Source organism: Mesoplodon densirostris, chromosome 4, assembly GCF_025265405.1.
Source record: "Mesoplodon densirostris isolate mMesDen1 chromosome 4, mMesDen1 primary haplotype, whole genome shotgun sequence".
Lineage (NCBI taxonomy): Eukaryota > Metazoa > Chordata > Mammalia > Artiodactyla > Ziphiidae > Mesoplodon > Mesoplodon densirostris.
Genome location: NC_082664.1, coordinates 92,050,613 through 92,069,820, shown reverse-complemented (window position 1 = coordinate 92,069,820; position 19,208 = coordinate 92,050,613). Strand labels below are relative to the sequence as shown.

Here is a 19,208-nt window from a genome sequence, read left to right as displayed (position 1 = left end):
TGATCTACCATTTATTATAGAAAAAGAAATTTTATTTTTATTTGGTTGACTCTAGGAAAGAATCATTGAACTTGCTTAGTATGGTCAGGGACTTCTAAGCGGGATGCAGGTCTAAAGAAATCTAAAGACTCCATTATAAAGACAGAACACAGAACTCTTTAGGAAGTATCAGTGTAAGTTGCACCATAAAATTCAGTATCTTTTGTGAGGCTCTTGGGGTAACCTGAAAACGCTGATCATAAAGATTTCCTTATGAACAGAATTTGACAGAAATTAGTATATATGTATATTTTACATATGTATATAAATGAATAAACTTGAAGAAGAAAATAAAGCAGCAGTGCTCACTTCGGCAGCACATATACTAAAATTGGAACAATACAGAGAAGATTAGCAGGGCCCCTGCGCACGGATGACACGCAAATTCGTGAAGCATTCCATATTTTTCACATATGTCGAACCTAGAAAAATGGTACAGATTAACCGGTTTGCAAGGCAGAAATAGAGACACAGATGTAGAGAACAAACGTATGGACACCAGGGGGGAAAGCTGGGGGCGGGGGTTGGTGGTGGTGGGATGAATTGGGAGATTGGAATTGACATGTATACACTAATATCTATAAAACAGATAACTAATAAGAACCTGTTGTATAATAAATAAATAAATAAAATTATATTTTAAATAAAAAAGAAAGAAAATAAGCAGCAAATCAAGACCTTAAGCGTACCTCTCGTGACATTGTTTAGCTGTATTATTATTTGGCTGTGAAGAGCTTTGCATGGAGGATTACTAGATAGAGACGTTGATATCCCAGTATCCAAACAATATACATCCAACAACTATTTCATGAAAATTCTATCAGCCTCATTATGTCTACATGATGTTAACTATGTATAGGTGGGAAGTAATCAGAATGAATCCTCCTAGGTGACTGGATTTTTGTAGCACAATATAATTAATATTGGGAATATACTTGATGTTCAGGAAGTTTTATAGGACACACTATTCAATTAGGCCCTTAAGAATATAATCAAAAACTGTCAATCAACTAGGCTTTCATCCTCATCTCTCTTTTTACCTCATGAATGAACAAGGATGGTTGAAGGAAGTCTAAACTCTTTTTAGCATTCATTGTGCAATTGGGGGTGTAAGTTAGGATGACTAAGATAAATGATCCAGAACAGAAGGTTCTTCAATCTTAGAAGGTGAGCTCCTCACAGGTCTATCTGCTACTTCATAAGCCTGGACTGTATTCCATCCTTCTGATGAGACATTTCCTCTCTGAATCAGTCTCAGGACATGATGATGGAAATAGCAGTGTTTATTCAAGGTCGTCACTCTCTTGAGCTTCTAAAACAGAGCAGTAAAGATAAGATAGCTCATTAACGACAAAAAGGTTATTAGTCTCCAGATAAGATATCTTATTTTCAACACCTTCTCCTACTTCAGTATTGAGGCTCTGTAAATTTAGTGACAATCATCTTGATGAAAAGCAGTCAGTTATCTATCTGCATGATATAAATATAAATAAAGGGGGAGTTTGGGAGCGAATGGATGCATGTATATGTATGGTTGAGTCTCTTTGCTGTGCACCTGAAACTATAACAGTGTTAAATGACTATACTCCAATATAAAATAAAAAGTTAAAAATATAAATAAATAAATAAATGTTATTATTCCTTTCTCTATTACTTATTAAAATATCATGAATATTAGCTATTGTTTCATTAATATTTCTTTTAGTCAAGTATAATCTCTTTCATTTCAGTGGGAAATAGATTTCCAGATTCCACATTTATGAGTATTACACAGTGACTGTGAAAGTTTAAAGACATGTACTCCTTCAATTAGGTGACTGTCCTTGTTTATTTTCAGATAGACTATATAATGGATTTAAAATCCCATTTTAATTTTATTCTTTCAGAACATGTCATTTCTTTTGGGCAAAGCTATATTTTCCACTTTATTTTGATGACAGTTAAACATAGTACTTTCCTCTCTCAATAAATCTTCCATGTCAGAGCTATAAAAGAATATATGAAAGGTTCCAAATTTTTCAGTTGTTCTCCAAATAGTTTTGGACCACCCTTACTTTAGTGTGAAACCCTGAGTTCAGTCATGTTTAAAATACCAAGAAGAATCAAACATAATTTTAGCCCTCAAGGAACAACAACTATAGTAATTCAGGTCATAGGTAATTTACACAACAAAGTAGAAAGTGGTAAGTTACAAGCAAAAGGAGGTATAGCTGTGAAGCACAGTCTTGCCTATTGGCTAAGAATAAGGTCTATGAATTAGAATTCCAGGTGTAAAACCAACCACCGGACCTTGGATTAATTATTGCGCCCTCTCTAAGAATTTCTTCCTAAGTGAATTAGGAATAATAATAGCATCATCTCCACTATGGGGTTGTTTTGTGGATTGCATGAGATAATGTACATAACGAACTTTTCATATTATAGAATAAGGTTTAATATTTATCATTATCCTTGTGATTTTGTTCTTATTGGTAGAGTAGAAAAGAAAGCATCACAAAATGAGATCAAAATGATACTTAATATATGAGAGATTTTATAAATGAGAGTAATCATGTCCAATGTAAGAATCAGGGAATTCTTCAAAAATTTTTGACATTTGAGGTAAAATATTAAAGGTAAGTAAGATATAAACACATGGAAATGGGTGGAAAATTTTTTTCTTTAGAAGGAAGAGGATGCACTGAGAGGTAGAACCAAGAAAGCATCAGGTACCAATAAGGAATAAGAGGCTGCTCAGCTCGACGTTTGGGCAGGGTAAGTGAAGAGAGAGGTCAAGGTGTACCACTACATCCACACAACATAGGAACCCGACCCTGATTCTGTAGGAAATGTACAGCACTTCAGGAGTTCTGATGGTGAATGTTATCATATAACCAAAATAGCATTAAGTCATAGATGTGATAAGGTTCCACCTCCTACTTGGGACAGAAAATATTATAAACAGAATGGCTTGATGAGCTAAAGTAAAGAAGCCAGTCATGACCCCATTTTCTTTAAAATTTATATTTACACTAAATTTCAAACTGTTTAGATCTGCAACAGTGTCCTAAGCTCAGTAGCAATAACTAAAACAGCTACAGTTCTTTTTTAAAATATTAGTTGCCCAATCATTTTAGGTATTTTAATAAAAATGCAAATACTTGAACACAAGTTTCTGCATTGGAAACGTGAATTTTCATCTCCTGTACCCTCCCCCAAATTTTTATGAAAGTGATATAACAAAACAAACACAAGTTACGTTTAAGTGGAATGTCTGGGTCTACCTATGAAGACTCATGGTAATGACTCAGAATGGTCTGTTGTTTGCTGCTATTACTAGAAACATACAGGCCATGTGAAAATAAGCCCTTGCTAACAGAATACCTTGAGTATCAAACCCCTTATATTTGACCTTATATTCAGGGCTACTGTTTGAAATTCAGTTTTCCAACATTTATTTAGTAGCTGCTATATGTAAAATACAGGGTTGGTGTATTTAAGCCCCTATTATTGGCTTAGTTTCTGCCCTAGTGATTGCCCCAGTTTAGGAGTCCAGAGCAGGTGTTACAAGAATAAAGGACTAATTTATTAAAAGCCTATTAATCTCCGGTTGTTGTTTTTGATATCCATCCTATGAAATTCTAGATTTTTTAAATCAAGATCAGTGAAATTAGAAACTTGATTTGTGATAAAAGGGCATGACTGGGTTATCATGAAAACATACTTATGTGACCAAATACAGACACACACACACACACACACACACACACACACATTTCCTCAGGGATGTTGGAGAAATAAAACGCTCTTTTATTACACTGACTTATGAAATGAGTAAACTGCTCTGAAGCTGACGTGAAATCATTCTCCAGTAATAGACCCTACTTTGTTAATCTGTTGTTGTATTGTTAATGTGCACTGCATAGTAAGGGTTATTACATCTTCCATGGATGAGGAGTTTATCTCCATGGAGCAATAACCGAGATGAAGCCCGTATTTTATTCTTGAATGTATTAGACAATATTAGCATTGAGACCAAATTTCAATTTACTCCAGGCAGTTACCAAAATCTGTTTTTATATTAGGCCTTATCTCTAAATCCATATTTTTTTATAATGATCTCAATTACATTTTCCTGCATCTTTTGGTAGTAGCAATGCCTGCTTAAATGCAATTAAAATTCATTGTAACACCTTATTTATACTAGAGCCCCACACAATATTTTCCATGAAAATAGTATTCACGTTTTAAAACAATCAGAAAAAGGCCCTTCAAGCAGCAGAACCACTGGACAATATTCCCTGTCTTTACATTCAAAACATCTTGACACACTGATAAGATGGTGAGGCTTGATCCTGCAAATGTCTCTTCTCTGGGCTTAACCAGATGCACCAACATGCCCGGTGAAGTCATGGACAGTGAGCAAACAAATAAAGTGCCTCTGCCTCATAGAGATGGTAGCCTGCACCTGCAAATCTCAAATAACATCCTCTGATGAGGAAATCAAATCAAATCCACAAAAAGTGCCTTCTGCTTTTCAAGAGAAAGTTATCAATATGCCTAGCAAAATTGCTCCTAAGGAGTATGATTCTCTTCTGTGTAGAAGAAGCAGGCTTAGATAAATGACTGTGGGCTGAACCACTCTGTGTTTATAGAGTGGAGAGAATAATAGAGAGAAATGGAGGTCCTTCACCCACAGTCTGCTCTGGTATTACTGTGGAGAATGGAGCTAAGTAGATTCTGCCATCAGATGCCCTGGTCCTTTCCCCAGTCCTCCTATCCCATATCCTTGAAGAACAAATCCACAGGGTTGGTACAGCACCTGCTTGGCAAAGAACAAGGCCAGCCACCAATTTCTCATTTATGTAATCCTGTTGTTTCCTGCATCACAAATGCCTCTTTGCATTCTCTACTGAATAACTCTCATTCTTCCTTCAATACACTGCCTAAACATCACCCCTTCTGAAAGGTTTTCCCTGAGTCCTCCCACAGAATTAGTTACTGGTGGTATGATATAGCAGGAGAAAATACTGTGTGTATGTGTGTGTGGGGGGTGTGTGCTCTTGAATCAAGGAGGCCTGGGTTTGAATACTGGCTTAGGCAATTACCAGCTCCATGATCTTGGGCACATTGTTTAAAACTCAAAAATTCTGTTACCTTATCTATAAATTATACTTTTCTCATAGATTTTTTTTGAGACATGAGATGATACATTGTTATGGACTGAATGCTTGTGTCCCTCCAAAAAATTCATACGTTGAAATATTAATTTTCAATGTGATGGTATTTAGAGGTGAGGCCTTTGAGAGGTCATGAGGGTAGCGCCCTCATGTATGAGATTAGTGCCTTTACAAGAAGAGACAGCAGCAGTAGTAGTGATAGCCTATATGTATGGTCCTTATGTGTACAGTGCTCTTCTAAGAGTTTTCATATATTGTCAATAATCCTCACACCAACTCTAGGATGAAGCACCAGTGTCTCCATTTTACACATGAGGAAACAGACAAATAGAGATATTAGATAATTTTTCTAAAGTCACACTGCTAGTAACCAACACAGGCTCTATTTAAAACCAGGCAGTCTGGCGCTAGCACTCATGGTGTGTAATAAGTATTTGTTAAATGAAGTAAAGGAAGAGCAAATAAAAAATGGCAGTAATATGTATTCTTTCAGCTTTAAACCTAAATATGTGTGCTAGGCATGTTAGGATGCAAAACTTGAAATTATTCTGATTATACATATTATTGAACTACAATTTTTAAAAAAAACACAAAAGATTTTAATGGAAGAAAAGAAGGGCAAAAACCAGGGACTGCCAAAAAACAGAGTATCTAGATTTTTTTTTTTTTTTTTTTTTCGGTATGCGGGCCTCTCACTGTTGTGGCCTCTCCCGTTGCGGAGCACAGGCTCCGGACGTGCAGGCTCAGCAGCCATGGCTCACGGGCCCAGCCGCTCCACGGCATGTGGGATCTTCCCAGACCAGGGCACGAACCCATGTCCCCTGCATCGGCAGGCGGACTCTCAACCACCGTGCCACCAGGGAAGCCCAGGACCAGAATTTTTGATCAATATTCTCAATTGGTGCTTGGAGGGAAGTAGCTATGTACTTTCTCTTGGAAGAGTCTGCTCCCTTTAATTTTCAACATTGGCTGTGAACAGGTCTTCATTTGTTGGAAGAAATACCAACTATGTTGGGTTGGGTTTTAATTTTTACCAGTTACTCTAAAGCTGTCCCTGACATTCCAAGGTAAATCGGCTTTATGTTAGGAAATATGTTTCACTGGAATCACAAAAGCTATGGTAGGAGCACAGGTTGTCATCATTTACGCAAACACCAGTTCTGCTAGAGTTGGGTGGGACTCTGACAATATTAACTTCTTTTTTAATGTTGTAAGAAAAAAATATAAAAATTCACTTAAGACAGAAACCAGACATCATTCCTAGATGAGAAGATTGTACTTTTAAAACTTTTAAAAATTAAAAATAGAGAAAGAAATCAGCAAATCTTTTATTCAACTCTTACTGTGTCACCTTAGAATATCACTAAAATTATTCTGTTTCTAAATTTGAATTGCCTTTATTTGATTTTTATTTAAAATCATAGAACTCTTCTCTCTTTACGTTGTGCTATCATCTGGTGGTTGAACTTGCAGTCATCTCAGCCCTCTCAAACACAGCTACAACCTGGAGGCAAAATGACAGTCATGGAAGTAGTTTTAGGGATCAAATTTAAGCTCCTTGTTTTCCATATGCAGCCCAGAGACATTAAACGACTTTCTTAGACACACGGAAGAAATTAAGGCAAGGATCCAGGTGATACAGGGCAAAAAACTTGGTCTGCTGACTATTCCACTGCCTTCCAAAACTGCTTTCTGACTTTGAAAGGAACGCCTTGAGCAACATGAAAAACTAGTCTCCTAGAGTCCTTCTAACTTTACTTATTAGGAAAGATGGACACATCTGCCAACAGAACTCACTGTTGGAGTATGGGTTAACAAAATTGAAATTACTAAACTAAGTCTTTGCCTCATCCTTCCTTTGAGAACCTTAAGCTCTGATAACTGGTAGCAACAGTTTCCTTATGGTGGTGTATGCAAGATGATTTTGGGTACTATGTGAACCAACACTTTGTAACAATTATGTATTTAATATTTTTAAAGCTATATGAGGTATAATCAATGTAATAAAATGCCCATATATATATATATATATATATATATATATATATATATTTAGGCACACACACAGATTTGCTTTCTATTACAATAGATTAGTTCACATTTCCTAGAACTTCTGTTAAATGTAACAGAGCTGTTAAATGTAATATGATTTTTTGGGGGGTGTAGCTTCCTTAACTCAGTTTTATTACTTTGAGATTCATCCATGTTGTTGCAGGTATCAGTAGTGCATTTTTTATAATTGCAGCATAGTGCTCCATTGTATAGTTATACCATGTTTGTGTATCCATTCACTTTTTAATGGACATTTGTGTTGTTTCTAGTTTTGGGCTATGACAAATAAATATTAATGTAAATGTAAATAAACTGTAAATATATGAACATTCATGTGCAATTCTTTGTAAGAACACGTTATCATTTCTCCTTGGCGAATATCTAGGCATAGAATGGATGTGTATTTATTCAACTTTTTAAGAAAATGGTAAATTGTTTTCTCAAATGGTTGTACCACTTCACATTCCCACAAGGACAGTATGAAAGTTCCAGTTATCTAAATCCTTGCCAACACATGGCATGGTCAGTCTTTTAATTTTAGTCATCCTAAGAGATACGTAGTGGTATCTCACTGTGATTTTAGTTTTCATTTCTCTAATAACTAATGATATTGAGCATATTTTGTCAACTTGTATATCTACTTTGATGAAGTGTCTGTTGAAATCTTTAGCCCAATTTTTCATTTGGTTATTTATTATCTTATTATTGATTTTGAGAGTTCTTTTAAGTTCTGGATCTATGCTCTTTATCAGATATATGCTTTATCTGTGTCTTGTCTTTTCATTCCCTTAGCACAGTCTGCTGAAGACTCAAAGTTTTTAATTTTGATAAAAGCCACTTTATCAATTATTTCTTTTATGGATTATGCTTTTGGTTTTGTATCTAAGAAATCTTTTCCTGACCCAAGGAAACAAAGGTTTTCTCTTATGTTTTCTTCTTAAAGTTTTGTAGCTTTGGGTTTTACATTTAGGTCTGTGATACAAACTCAAGTTAATTTTTTGCATACTGTATACTAGTAATTTTTTGGTGTACAGTATGAGGTAGGGATCAAAGCTCTTTTTTTTTTTTTTTTTTTTTTTGTGCATTATGCGGGCCTCTCACTGTTGTGGTCTCTCGCACCGTGGAGCACAGGCTCCAGATGCGCAGGCCCAGCGGCCATGGCCCACGGGCCTAGCCGCTCCACGGCATATGGGATCTTCCTGGACCGGGGCACGAACCCATGTTCCCTGCATCGGCAGGCGGACTCTCAACCACTGCACCACCAGGGAAGCCCCAAAGCTCTTTTAGTTTTTTCATATGGCTATCTATTTGTTCCAGCATCGTTTGTTTAAAACCTTCTCTACAGAAATGCATTTGATTCAGTGTTGTAAATCAACTATATGAGTTGATCTATTTCTATCCTCTTTATTCTGTTCCATTGATCTGTTTGTCTATCTTTATTCCAATACTATACTGTCTTGATTACTGCAGTTTTTTTTTTTTTTTTTTTTTTTTTTTACGGTACGCGGGCCTCTCACTGCTGTGGCCTCTCCCGTTGCGGAGCACGGGCTCCGGACGTGCAGGCTCAGTGACCATGGCACACGGGCCCAGCCACTCCGCGGCATGTGGGATCTTCCCGGACTGGGGCACGAACCGTGTCCCCTGCGTCGGCAGGCGGACTCCCAACCACTGCACCACCAGGGAAGCCCTACTGCAGGTTTTTAACTCTTACAACCCCATAGTGTTAGGCCTCCAAGTTTATCCTTTTCAAAGTCACTTTGGAATTTTAAGTTATTTGCATTTCCATTATGTATTTTTGAATAAGTTTTCAACTTCTACAAAAATGCCTGCTACAATCTGATTTGGAATTGTGTTTTATCTACAGATAAATATGGGGAGAATTGGGGCTTCCCTGGTGGCACAGTGGTTGAGAGTCCACCTGCCGATGCAGGGGACACGGGTTCGTGCTCTGGTCCGGGAAGATCCCACATGCCACGGAGCAGCTAGACCCGTGAGCCATGGCCACTGGGCCTGCACGTCCGGAGCCTGTGTTCCGCAATGGGAGAGGCCACAACAGTGAGAGGCCCGTGTACCGCAAAAAAAAATAAAATAAAATATGGGGAGAATTGACATCCTAACATATCAAGTCTTCCAACCCATAAACACAGTATGTCAATCCATTTATTTAGGTCTTCTTTAATTTCCTTTAATGATGTTTTATAGTTTTCAGTGTATTAGATCATATCTTTTTTGAATATTTATCCGTAAGTACCTCATATTGCTGATGTTATTCTAAATGTCTCTAATTTTTTATTTCAATGAACAAATATTCATTACTAATACTAAAAACACTATTGATTTTTGTCTATCGATCTTACATGTTGTAACCTTGCTAAACTCACTTCTTAGTTTAAGTAGTTTTTTTGAAGATTTCACTAGATTTTCTACTTAGATATTCATGTTGTCTGCAATTAAAAGAGCTTTTACTTATTTTTTCCGATTTAGATGACATTCTTTTCTTGCCATACTTTGCTGCCTAGAATTTCCAGTATGATATTGCATTGATCAGTACTGAACTAAATCCTCAAGGTGGACACTGCAGATCCCCAGAGTTCTCTGTTCATTTCTCTCTTCTCAGGATCTCTGTCCTGAGAACTCTAGCCATCTTGACCTCCTCATGCTCTCAGCTTCGTATCTTCAACTCAGGGAGTATATCAGACTGCTCCTTGATTTCCCCTCCTGTACTGTGGCCTGGAAACTCTCCAAAGACAGTAAGTTGGGGCAATCATAAGCCCGACTTGTTTTTTTTCTCATCTCTCAGGAATCACTGTCCTTCCTTGCCTGACATACAATATCTTGAAAACTGTTATTATATACATTTTGTCCATTTTACTGGTTGTTTCAGACAGGAGTATAAATCTGTTCTTTTTTACTTCATCTTGGCTGAAAGTAGAAGTCCTATATATTTATTTTAATGTATGCTAAAACATAACTGACAATTATACTGGTAATGGAAGAGTGGCATAATTTTCTTTTAAAATATTTTAAGTAAAAAAAAGCCTATTGTTTTTAAAAGGCATTACATGTATAATAATGCTGATACAATTGATGATGTGGCAGAAAACCTGAAGGTAGTACTAAAATTGTTAGTTTATGAAGCAGTATAGCAGGGAGTAAATTAAAAGTAGAGGTGGGTGAGGGCTTACACTTAAAGGAGATCAGCCAGGAAGATACAGGTGACACTAAACAAGGAAGCAAAAAATCTGGATGCCTTGAAAGTAATTTGGGCTTATTTAGTGTAGGGGAAAGGGCCTGCACCCAGCAAGAGTTATTTTACTAATCACTGTACTAAAGAACACTATAACTTTAGCTCCTAAACTATGTTCAGAATACTATGATACAGTAAGCAATCATAATACATTTTAGGAACAATTCAATAAACATCTGTTAAAATTTCTTGCTTGAGGAGACAAGACTTAGCGATTTGCAGAACTTATTCACAGAACATCTTAATGGTGTTTCCTGAAAACTGAAGAACATATGTGATTGTTCATTACTTTTTAGATGATTAAGAGTAAAGTACTTTGGTGTTCTAGGGCCAACAAGGAACAATTTCACTGAATTTCAAAGGCTTAGAGTTGGAGCACCCCAAATGTGTTAGGCATGCAGTGATCTTTCAGATTTGTAGGTGGAAGGAGGGTGGGGAGGGAACAAACATGAACTTAACACTAGCGACACTTTGCTTCCCAGATGTCACAAAAAATATCATGAGCTGAAAAGCAGGGCCCCTGAAGTCCCATAACAATAGATTTGGATTTGTATAACTATTTCTGGAATAGCAAGTACCTCATTCAAATTGTGCATAAAATCACTGCAGAGTGATTCTTTAAATACTACAAAGCTGTTTAATAATATGTCTTTATAATTTTACAGTTAAGAAAGTATCAATACTTGATCACATCTTATCTCAACTTTCATACTCAGGTAAGACTAGAGAGAGAGAGAGAGAGAGTTACAAATATCCCTATATTATATATTATAGATGAGAAGGTTCTGGGAGAATGTGACCTGTCCAAAATTATACAGTTGTTAAGTGGCAAAACTTGAAAATGAACACATACCTTTCTCTCCCAAGCTCATGCTATTTACAACACACAGAAATAAGTTTGGGTCTCATTTCTAATTCCATTTTTGATCTCTAGTAGCATTAAAAACTTATCCTGAATCCACTGGCCAGCTTGAGAGATCACTAAATCTCCTAAAATGATTTCATATATAAGGACTTTTTTAATGAGTGAAAGAAAGGTCCAAGACTCAAAGACTCAAAATGGGTTAAAAAGTTCTACTTGCTCTAGATAGTTTTGGAATGATCTTTGAAGCTGGAGTTATAAATCTTTCAGCTCTCAACACTCCCAACAGTTCCTCCCATTCCAATGGCATGATAGGATTTTGGAAAATAAATCCGTAAACACCAGAAACCTAAGGGAGGACAGAGTGGTGTTTCAACTTCTATTTGAAACAGTGCTTTCCTACTGCCCACTTCTCTTTTGTTAAGGACAGTTTAAGTAAGCCTGGGGCTACGGCCCTAACAACATGATTTAACTCTGTAGTCTTACATCCACACAATGTTTCCATCAGCCGACTGAAACCAACTCTAGGGATTCAGCTGAAGGCTTCCAAATCTGAGACCTGAAAAAAAGTAAATATTTTCTAAAAAGAATGATTTTTACTAGAAATGTAAAGCCATAGATACATATTGTTTTCTCCTGACAGCAGTTCACTAACTTCCTAAATGGGGAAACAGCGAGTTGGTAACAATACAGGACTAAGTAGAAGGGTAGAGAGTTCTCTGTTCTCCCTAGAGAAAGTTGTAGCAGAATTATCATTCCAGCTATGTATTCTCACAAGCAAATCTTTGACTTTCTTTCTTTTTTTTTTTTTTTTTATTAGCACCTAGGTAGGCTGTTTTGCCTAGTTCACAGACATAGCTGATTCTGAGGAATGATTTACTTGGGTCACTGCCATCTCCTCCAATGTTCTCCCTCTTCTTAATTTTGGGGTAATTTCTTCTCCAACAATGTCCTGTCACCAATCAGTGGGCCCCACCCACCTCTGGAACCTCATCTCCTACAACTGTTTCTTCTGCCCCTCTGCTCCATCCACATACTTCAAAACTACTTATATATTTTGGAGATTAATCCTTTGTCCGTAAATTTGTTTGCAAATATTTTCTCCCATTCTGAGAGTTGTCTTTTAGTCTTGTTTATAGTTTCCTTTGCTGTGCAAAAGCTTTCAAGTTTCATTAGGTCCCATTTGTTTATTTTTGTTTTTATTTTCATTAATATAGGGGGTAGGTCAAAAAGGATCTTGCTGTGATTTATGTCAAAGAGTGTTCTTCTTATGTTTTCCTCTAAGAGTTTCATAGTGTCTGGTCTTACATTTAGATCTTTAATCCATTTTGAGTTTATTTTTGCGTATGGTGTTAGGGAGTGTTCTAATTTCATTCTTTTACATGTAGCTGTCCAGTTTTTCCAGGACCACTTATTGAAGAGACTGTTTTTTCTCTGTTGTATATCCTTCCCTCCTTTGTCATAGATTAGTTGACCATAGGTGCGTGGGTTTATCTCTGGGCTTTCTATCCTTTCTATTCCATTGATCTACATTCTGTTTTTGTGCCAGTACCATATTGTCTTGATTACTGTAGCATTGTAGTATAGTCTGAAGCTGATTCCTCCAGCTTCGTTTTTTTCCCCCTCAAGATTTCTTTGGCTATTTGGGGTCTTGTGCATCTCCATAAAAATTTTAAGATTTTTTGCTCTAGTTCTGTAAAAAATGCCATTGGTAATTTGATAGGGATTGCAGTGAATCTGTAGATCCCTGTGGGTAGTGTAGTCATCTTCACAATATTGATACTTCCAATCCATGAACATGGTATATCTCTCCATCTGTTTGTGTCAACTTTAATTTCTTTCATCTGTGTTTTATAGTTTTCTGAGTACAGGTCTTTTACTTCCTTAGGTAGGTTTATTCCTAGGTATTTTATTCTTTTTGTTGCAGTGGTGAATGGGGTTGTTTCCTTAATTTCTCTTTCTGATCTTTCATTGTTAGTGTATAGGAATGCAAGAGATTTCTGTGTATTAATTTTGTATCCTGCCACTTTACCAAATACATTGATTAGCTCTAGTACTTTTCTGGTGGCATCTTTAGGATTATCTATGTATAGTATCACATCATATGCAAACAGTGACAGTTTTACTTCTTCTTTTCCAATTTGTGTTTTTTTCTTTCTTTTTCTTCTCTGATTGCTGTGGCAAGGACTTCCAAAACTATGGTGAATAACAGTGGTGAGAGTGGACAACCTTGTCTTGTTCCTGATCTTAAAGGAAATGCTTTCAGTGTTTTACCATTGACAATGATGTTTGCTGTGGGTTTGTCATATATAGCCCTTATCATTTTGAAGTAGGTTCCCTCTATGCCCACTTTCTGGAGAGGTTTTATCATAAATGGTGTTGAATTTTGTCAAAAGCTTTGTCTGCTTCTATTGAGATGATCATATGGTTTTTATTCTTTGATTTGTTAACATGGTGTATCATGCTGATTGATTTGCATATATTTAAGAATCCTTGCATCCCTGGGATAAATCCCACTTGATTGTGGTGTATGATCCTTTTAATGTGTTGTTGGATTCTGTTTGCTAGTGTTTTGTTGAGGATTTTTGCATCTATATTCATCAGTGATATTGGTCTATAATTTTCTTTTTTTGTAGTATCTTTGTCTGGTTTTGGTACCAGGGTGATGGTGGCCTCGTAGAATGAGTTTGGGAGTGTTCCCTCCTCTGCAAATTTTTGGAAGAGTTTGAGAAGGATGAGTGTTAGCTCTTCTCTAAATGTTTGATAGAATTCACCTGTGAAGCCATCTGGTCCTGGACTTTTGTTTGTTGGAAGGTTTTTAATCACTGTTTCAATTTCATTACTTATGATTGGTCTGTTCATATTTTCTATTTCTTCCTGGTTCTGTCTTGGAAGCTCATACCTTTCTAAGAATTTGTTCATTTCTTCCAGGTTGTCCATTTTATTTGCATAGAGTTGCTTGTAGTAAGTAGTCTCTTAGGATGCTTTGTATTTCTGCAGTGTCCATTGTAAGCCCTCCTTTTTCATTTCTAATTTTATTGATTTGAGTCCTCTCCCTCTTTTTCTTGATGAGTCTGGTCTATCAATTTTGTTTATCTTCTCAAAGAACCAGCTTTTAGTTTTACTGATCTTTGTTATTGTTTACTTTGTTTCTATTTCATTTATTTCTGCTCTGTTCTTTATGATTTGTTTCCTTCTACTAATTTTGGGTTTTGTTTGTTCTTCTTTCTCTAGTTTCTTTAGGTATAAGGTTAGATTGTTTGAGATTCTCCTTGTTTCTTGAAGTAGGATTATTTTGCTATAAACTTCCCTCTTAGAACTGCTTTTGCTGCATCCCATAGGTTTTGGATCATCGTGTTTTCATTGTCATTTGTCTCTAGGTATTTATTGATTTCCTCTTTGATTTCTTCAGTGATCTCTTGGTTAGTTAGCAACGTATTGTTTAGCCCTCATATGTTTGTGTTTTTTACATTTTTTTCCCCTGTAATTGTTACTAATCTCATAGCGTTGTGGTTGGAAAAGATGTTTGATATAATTCCAATTTTCTATAATGTACTGAGGCTTGTTTTGTGACCCAAGATGTGATCTATCCTGGAGAATGTTCCGTGTGCACTTGAGAAGAAAGTGCAATCTGCTGGAATGTCCTATAAATATCAATTAAATCTATTTAGTGTATTCTGTCATTTAAACCTTGTGTTTCCTTATTAATTTTCTCTCTGATCTTTCCACTGGTGTGAGGTGTTAATGTCCCCCACTATTATTGTGTTACTATTGATTTCCTCTTTTATAGCTGTTAGCATTTGCCTTATGTATTGAGGTGCTCATATGCTGGGTGCATATATATTTATAATTGTTATATCTTCTTCTTGGATTGATCCCTTGATCATTATGTAGTGTCCTTCCTTGTCTCTTGTAACATTCTTTAAAGTGTATTTTATCTGATATGAGTATTGTTACTCCAGCTTTTTTTTGATTTCCATTTGCATGGAATATCTTTTTCCATCCCCTCACTTTCAGTCTGTATACGTCCCTAGGTCTGAAGTGGGTCTCTTGTAGACAGCATATAAATTGGTCTTGTTTTTGTATCCATTCAGCAAGCCTGTGTCTTTTGGTTGGAGCATTTAATCCATTCACATTTAAGGTAGCTATCAATATTTATGTTCCTATTACCATTTTCTTAATTGTTTTGCATTTGTTTTTGTAAGTCCTTTTCTGCTCTTGTGTTTCCCACTCAGAGAAGATCCTTTAGCATTTGTTGTAGAGCTGGTTTGGTGGTGCTGATTTCTCTTAGCTTTTGTTTGTCTGTAAAGCTTTTGATTTATCCATCGAATTTGAATGAGATTCTTGCCAGGTAGACTAATCTTAGTTGTAGGTTCTTCCCTTTCATCACTTTAACTATATCGTGCCACTCATGTCTGGCTTGTAGAGTTTCTGCTGAGAAATCAGCTGTCAACATTATGGGAGTTCCCTTGTATATTATTTGTTGATTTTCCCTTGTTGTTTATAATAATTTTTCTTTGTCTTTAATTTTTGTCAGTTTGATTACTATGTGTCGGCATGTTTCTCCTTGGGTTTATCCTGCTTGGGAGTCTCTGCACTTCCTGGACTTGGGTGGCTATTTCGTTTCCCATGTTAGGGAAGTTTTCGACTATAATCTCTTCAAATATTTTCTTGGGTCCTTCCTCTTTCTCTTCTCCTTCTGGAACCCCTATAATGTGAATGTTGTTGTGTTTAATGTTGTCGCAGAAGTCTCTTAGGCTGTCTTCATTTCTTTTCATTCTTTTTTCTTGATTCTGTTCCACAGCAGTGAATTCACCATTCTGTCTTCCAGGTCACTTATCCGTTCTTGTGCCTCAGTTATCCTGCTATTGATTCCTTCTAGTGTATTTTTAACTTCAGTTATTGTATTGTTCATCTCTGTTTCTTTGTTCTTTAATTCTTCTAGCTGTTTGTTCTTTAATTCTTCTAGATCTTTGTTAAACATTTCTTCCATCTTATTGATCTTTGCCTCCATTCTTTTTCAAACGTCCTGAATCATCTTGACTAACATTATTCTGAATTATTTTTCTGGAAGGTTGCCTATCTCCACTTCATTTAGTTGTTTTTTGGAGTTTTATGTTGTTCCTTCATCTGGTACATAGTCCTCTGCCTTTTCATTTTGTCTATCTTTCTGTGACAGTGTTTTTTGTTCCACAGGCTGCAGGATTGTAGCTCTTCTTGCTTCTGCTGTCTGCCCTCTGGTGGATGAGGCTATCTAAGAGGCTTGTGCAAGCTCACTGATGGAAGGGACTGGTGATGGGTAGAGCTGGGTGTTGCTCTGGTGGGCAGAGCTCAGTAGTAAAACTTTGGTTGTCTGCTGATGAGTGGGGCTGAGTTCCCTCCCTATTGGCTGTCTGGCCTGAGGGAACCCAGCACTGGAGCCTATGGGCTCTTTGGTGGGGTTAATGGCAGACTCCGGGATGGGTAACGCCAAGGAGCACTTCTCAGAACTTCTGCTGCCAGTGTCCTTGTCCCCATGGTGAGCCACAGCCACCCTCTGCCTCTGCAAGAGACCCTCCAACACTAGCAGGTAGGTCTGGTTCAGTCTCCTATGGGGTCACTGCTCCCTCTGGGTCCTGATGCGCACACTACTTTGTGTGTGCCATCCAAGAGTGGAGTCTCTGTTTCCCCCAGTCCTGTCGAAGTCCTGCAATCAAATCCCACTAGCCTTCAAAGTATGATTCTCTGGGAATTCTTCCTCCCGTTGCCAGACCCCCAGGTTGGGAAGCCTGATGTGGGGCTCAGAACCTTCACTCCAGTGGGTGGACTTCTGTGGTATAATTGTTCTCCAGTTTGTGAGTCACCCATCCAGCTGTTATGGGATTTCATTATATTGTGATTGAGTTCCTCCTACCGTCTCACTGCGGCTTCTTCTTTGTCTTTGGATGTGGCGTATCTTTTCTGGTGAGTTCCAGCGTCTTCCTGTTGATGATTGTTCAGCAGTTAGTTGCAATTCCGGTGCTCTTGCAAGAGGGAGTGAGCACACGTCCTTCTACTCTGCCACCTTGAACCCATCTCTCAATTATTTTTCATTATGACATGCATGTCACAATAATGTGGACTATTATAAACAATAAATATTTACTCATTAAATCTTACTCTATTAACCACAGCTTAATCTAACTGGAGTAAGCCCTGTAAATTTGAATAGAGCATACTTTAAACTCATGAACTTTTAAAGTCATAAGGAACAATCAAAGGTCGCTAAACCCAATCTCCCACCTCACTTAGGAAGTCCTCCCAATAAAAATAATATAAACCACAAAAGTGACAACTTCCATGTATAGAGTTCTTATCTTACTGTTATCGAACTATCTTAGGTTACAATAAGTGTTTGTTGGAATTTGTTGATTTGTGACTTCCACCATCTCCTTCCAGTAACAAAGCTTAATAGACAGAAAACAGTCATTGGAGTGTCAACACTGTGTAAATGACTGCATACTTGTGCATACGGCTGAATGGTGCCTATGTTTGGGGTATTATATTGTGCATATGTGCAGGTCTGCTCTGTGATTCAGGACCCATCTCAAATAAGGCCTTAATCTACTCCACATTCCTTTATGCAAGAAGCTTGATTATTTTGTGGGAACCCTGGGACCTAACCTGGCAGACGAAGGCTTTTAAGCCTGTGGACAGGCATGTCTTTCTGACGCATATCACTCTTTAAGAATAAATGACCCCACAGCCACAGCTAGATTCCAGAGGGAGAGCCCTGTTCTTGATTTAAAGCTTAAGTGGACTTAGAAAACCATCTTGAGTTTCATCCTAAAGGGGGAAAAAAACACAGCTTGAGTGGTAAAAGAAAAGCTGCCATCTCCCCTTTTTGTGCCACCCAGGGCACATTCCCAAGTTCCTTCTGGTTACTTTTAACCAGAGCAGCAACTACAGCAGACAATGAGAGGTGAAAGCCTTGAGCTTAAAAATATGTAGTCAGGCCCAGGACCAATTTCCTACACAGACTCAATGCTCAGACTCAGTGGTTTAGCTGCCTGCTTTTCCAGTGGTGCCCTTCCCTGCCTGACATGTCCAAAGCTGGGGTAGGAACCTGAGAGGTTCTTCAATCTCACAAGCATTTTTTGATCTCCACTCAAGGTTACATTAATATGCACAAATCAATTAAAACTCAGTTATCATGTAAACAAGGGGGCAGTGTTTGTTGGCACTGCAGCACGCTGTAGTGCTATTAGCTAAGGAAAAGTAGAATTACCAAAGATGTCTTGTTAGGTGCATTAATTCCATTTACACTCATTCTTCACATAAGTAAGCTAATTAGAAACAGACTTTAGCCTCAGCACTTCTCATTCAAAACCTAACACATTGGAAGAATGATAATAAAGGGGAAGAGAGGTGAGCTTCCTGCCAAAGTTGTGCACAGATTTAGGGCAAAGTCAGGGATGTTTTACCGAGCTCCTCGTTCCAAGACTGTAACTGATTCAGTCATCACTGCATCAGGTTGTTACTTGTACAATATGAGACCCAGTAATGTATTAAGTGTCTGAGAACATAAATTATGGCTGTTAGTATGTTTTCCTACGTTGTCTCTCCACATAATGGCTAGGGACAAACATATAGCACAGATCTATTCTCGACTTCTGTTTTTATTTACCCTTCGGTCTTTTCATTTTTAAATATTTCCATTATGGAAAAATTTGACAATGCAGAAAAAAATAGGGGATAATAAAAATCACCTATAATTACACCATCCAAAGCTACTAGTGTTATTTTGCTTTGTTGCATTTCCTTATACAATCCTGTCTCCACACTCACAATTATACATATGTCCATGCACTATTTTTTTCCCAAAATTAGG

General features: G+C 37.3%; 1 non-coding gene across 1 annotated transcript; it reads left to right on the top strand.

Moving 5' to 3' along the window:
- The first annotated feature begins 340 nt into the window (after positions 1-340).
- Positions 341-447, top strand: LOC132489938 (U6 spliceosomal RNA). The gene has a single exon (XR_009532303.1). It is a non-coding gene; the product is annotated as a U6 spliceosomal RNA (small nuclear RNA).
- The last annotated feature ends 18,761 nt before the right edge of the window (positions 448-19,208 follow it).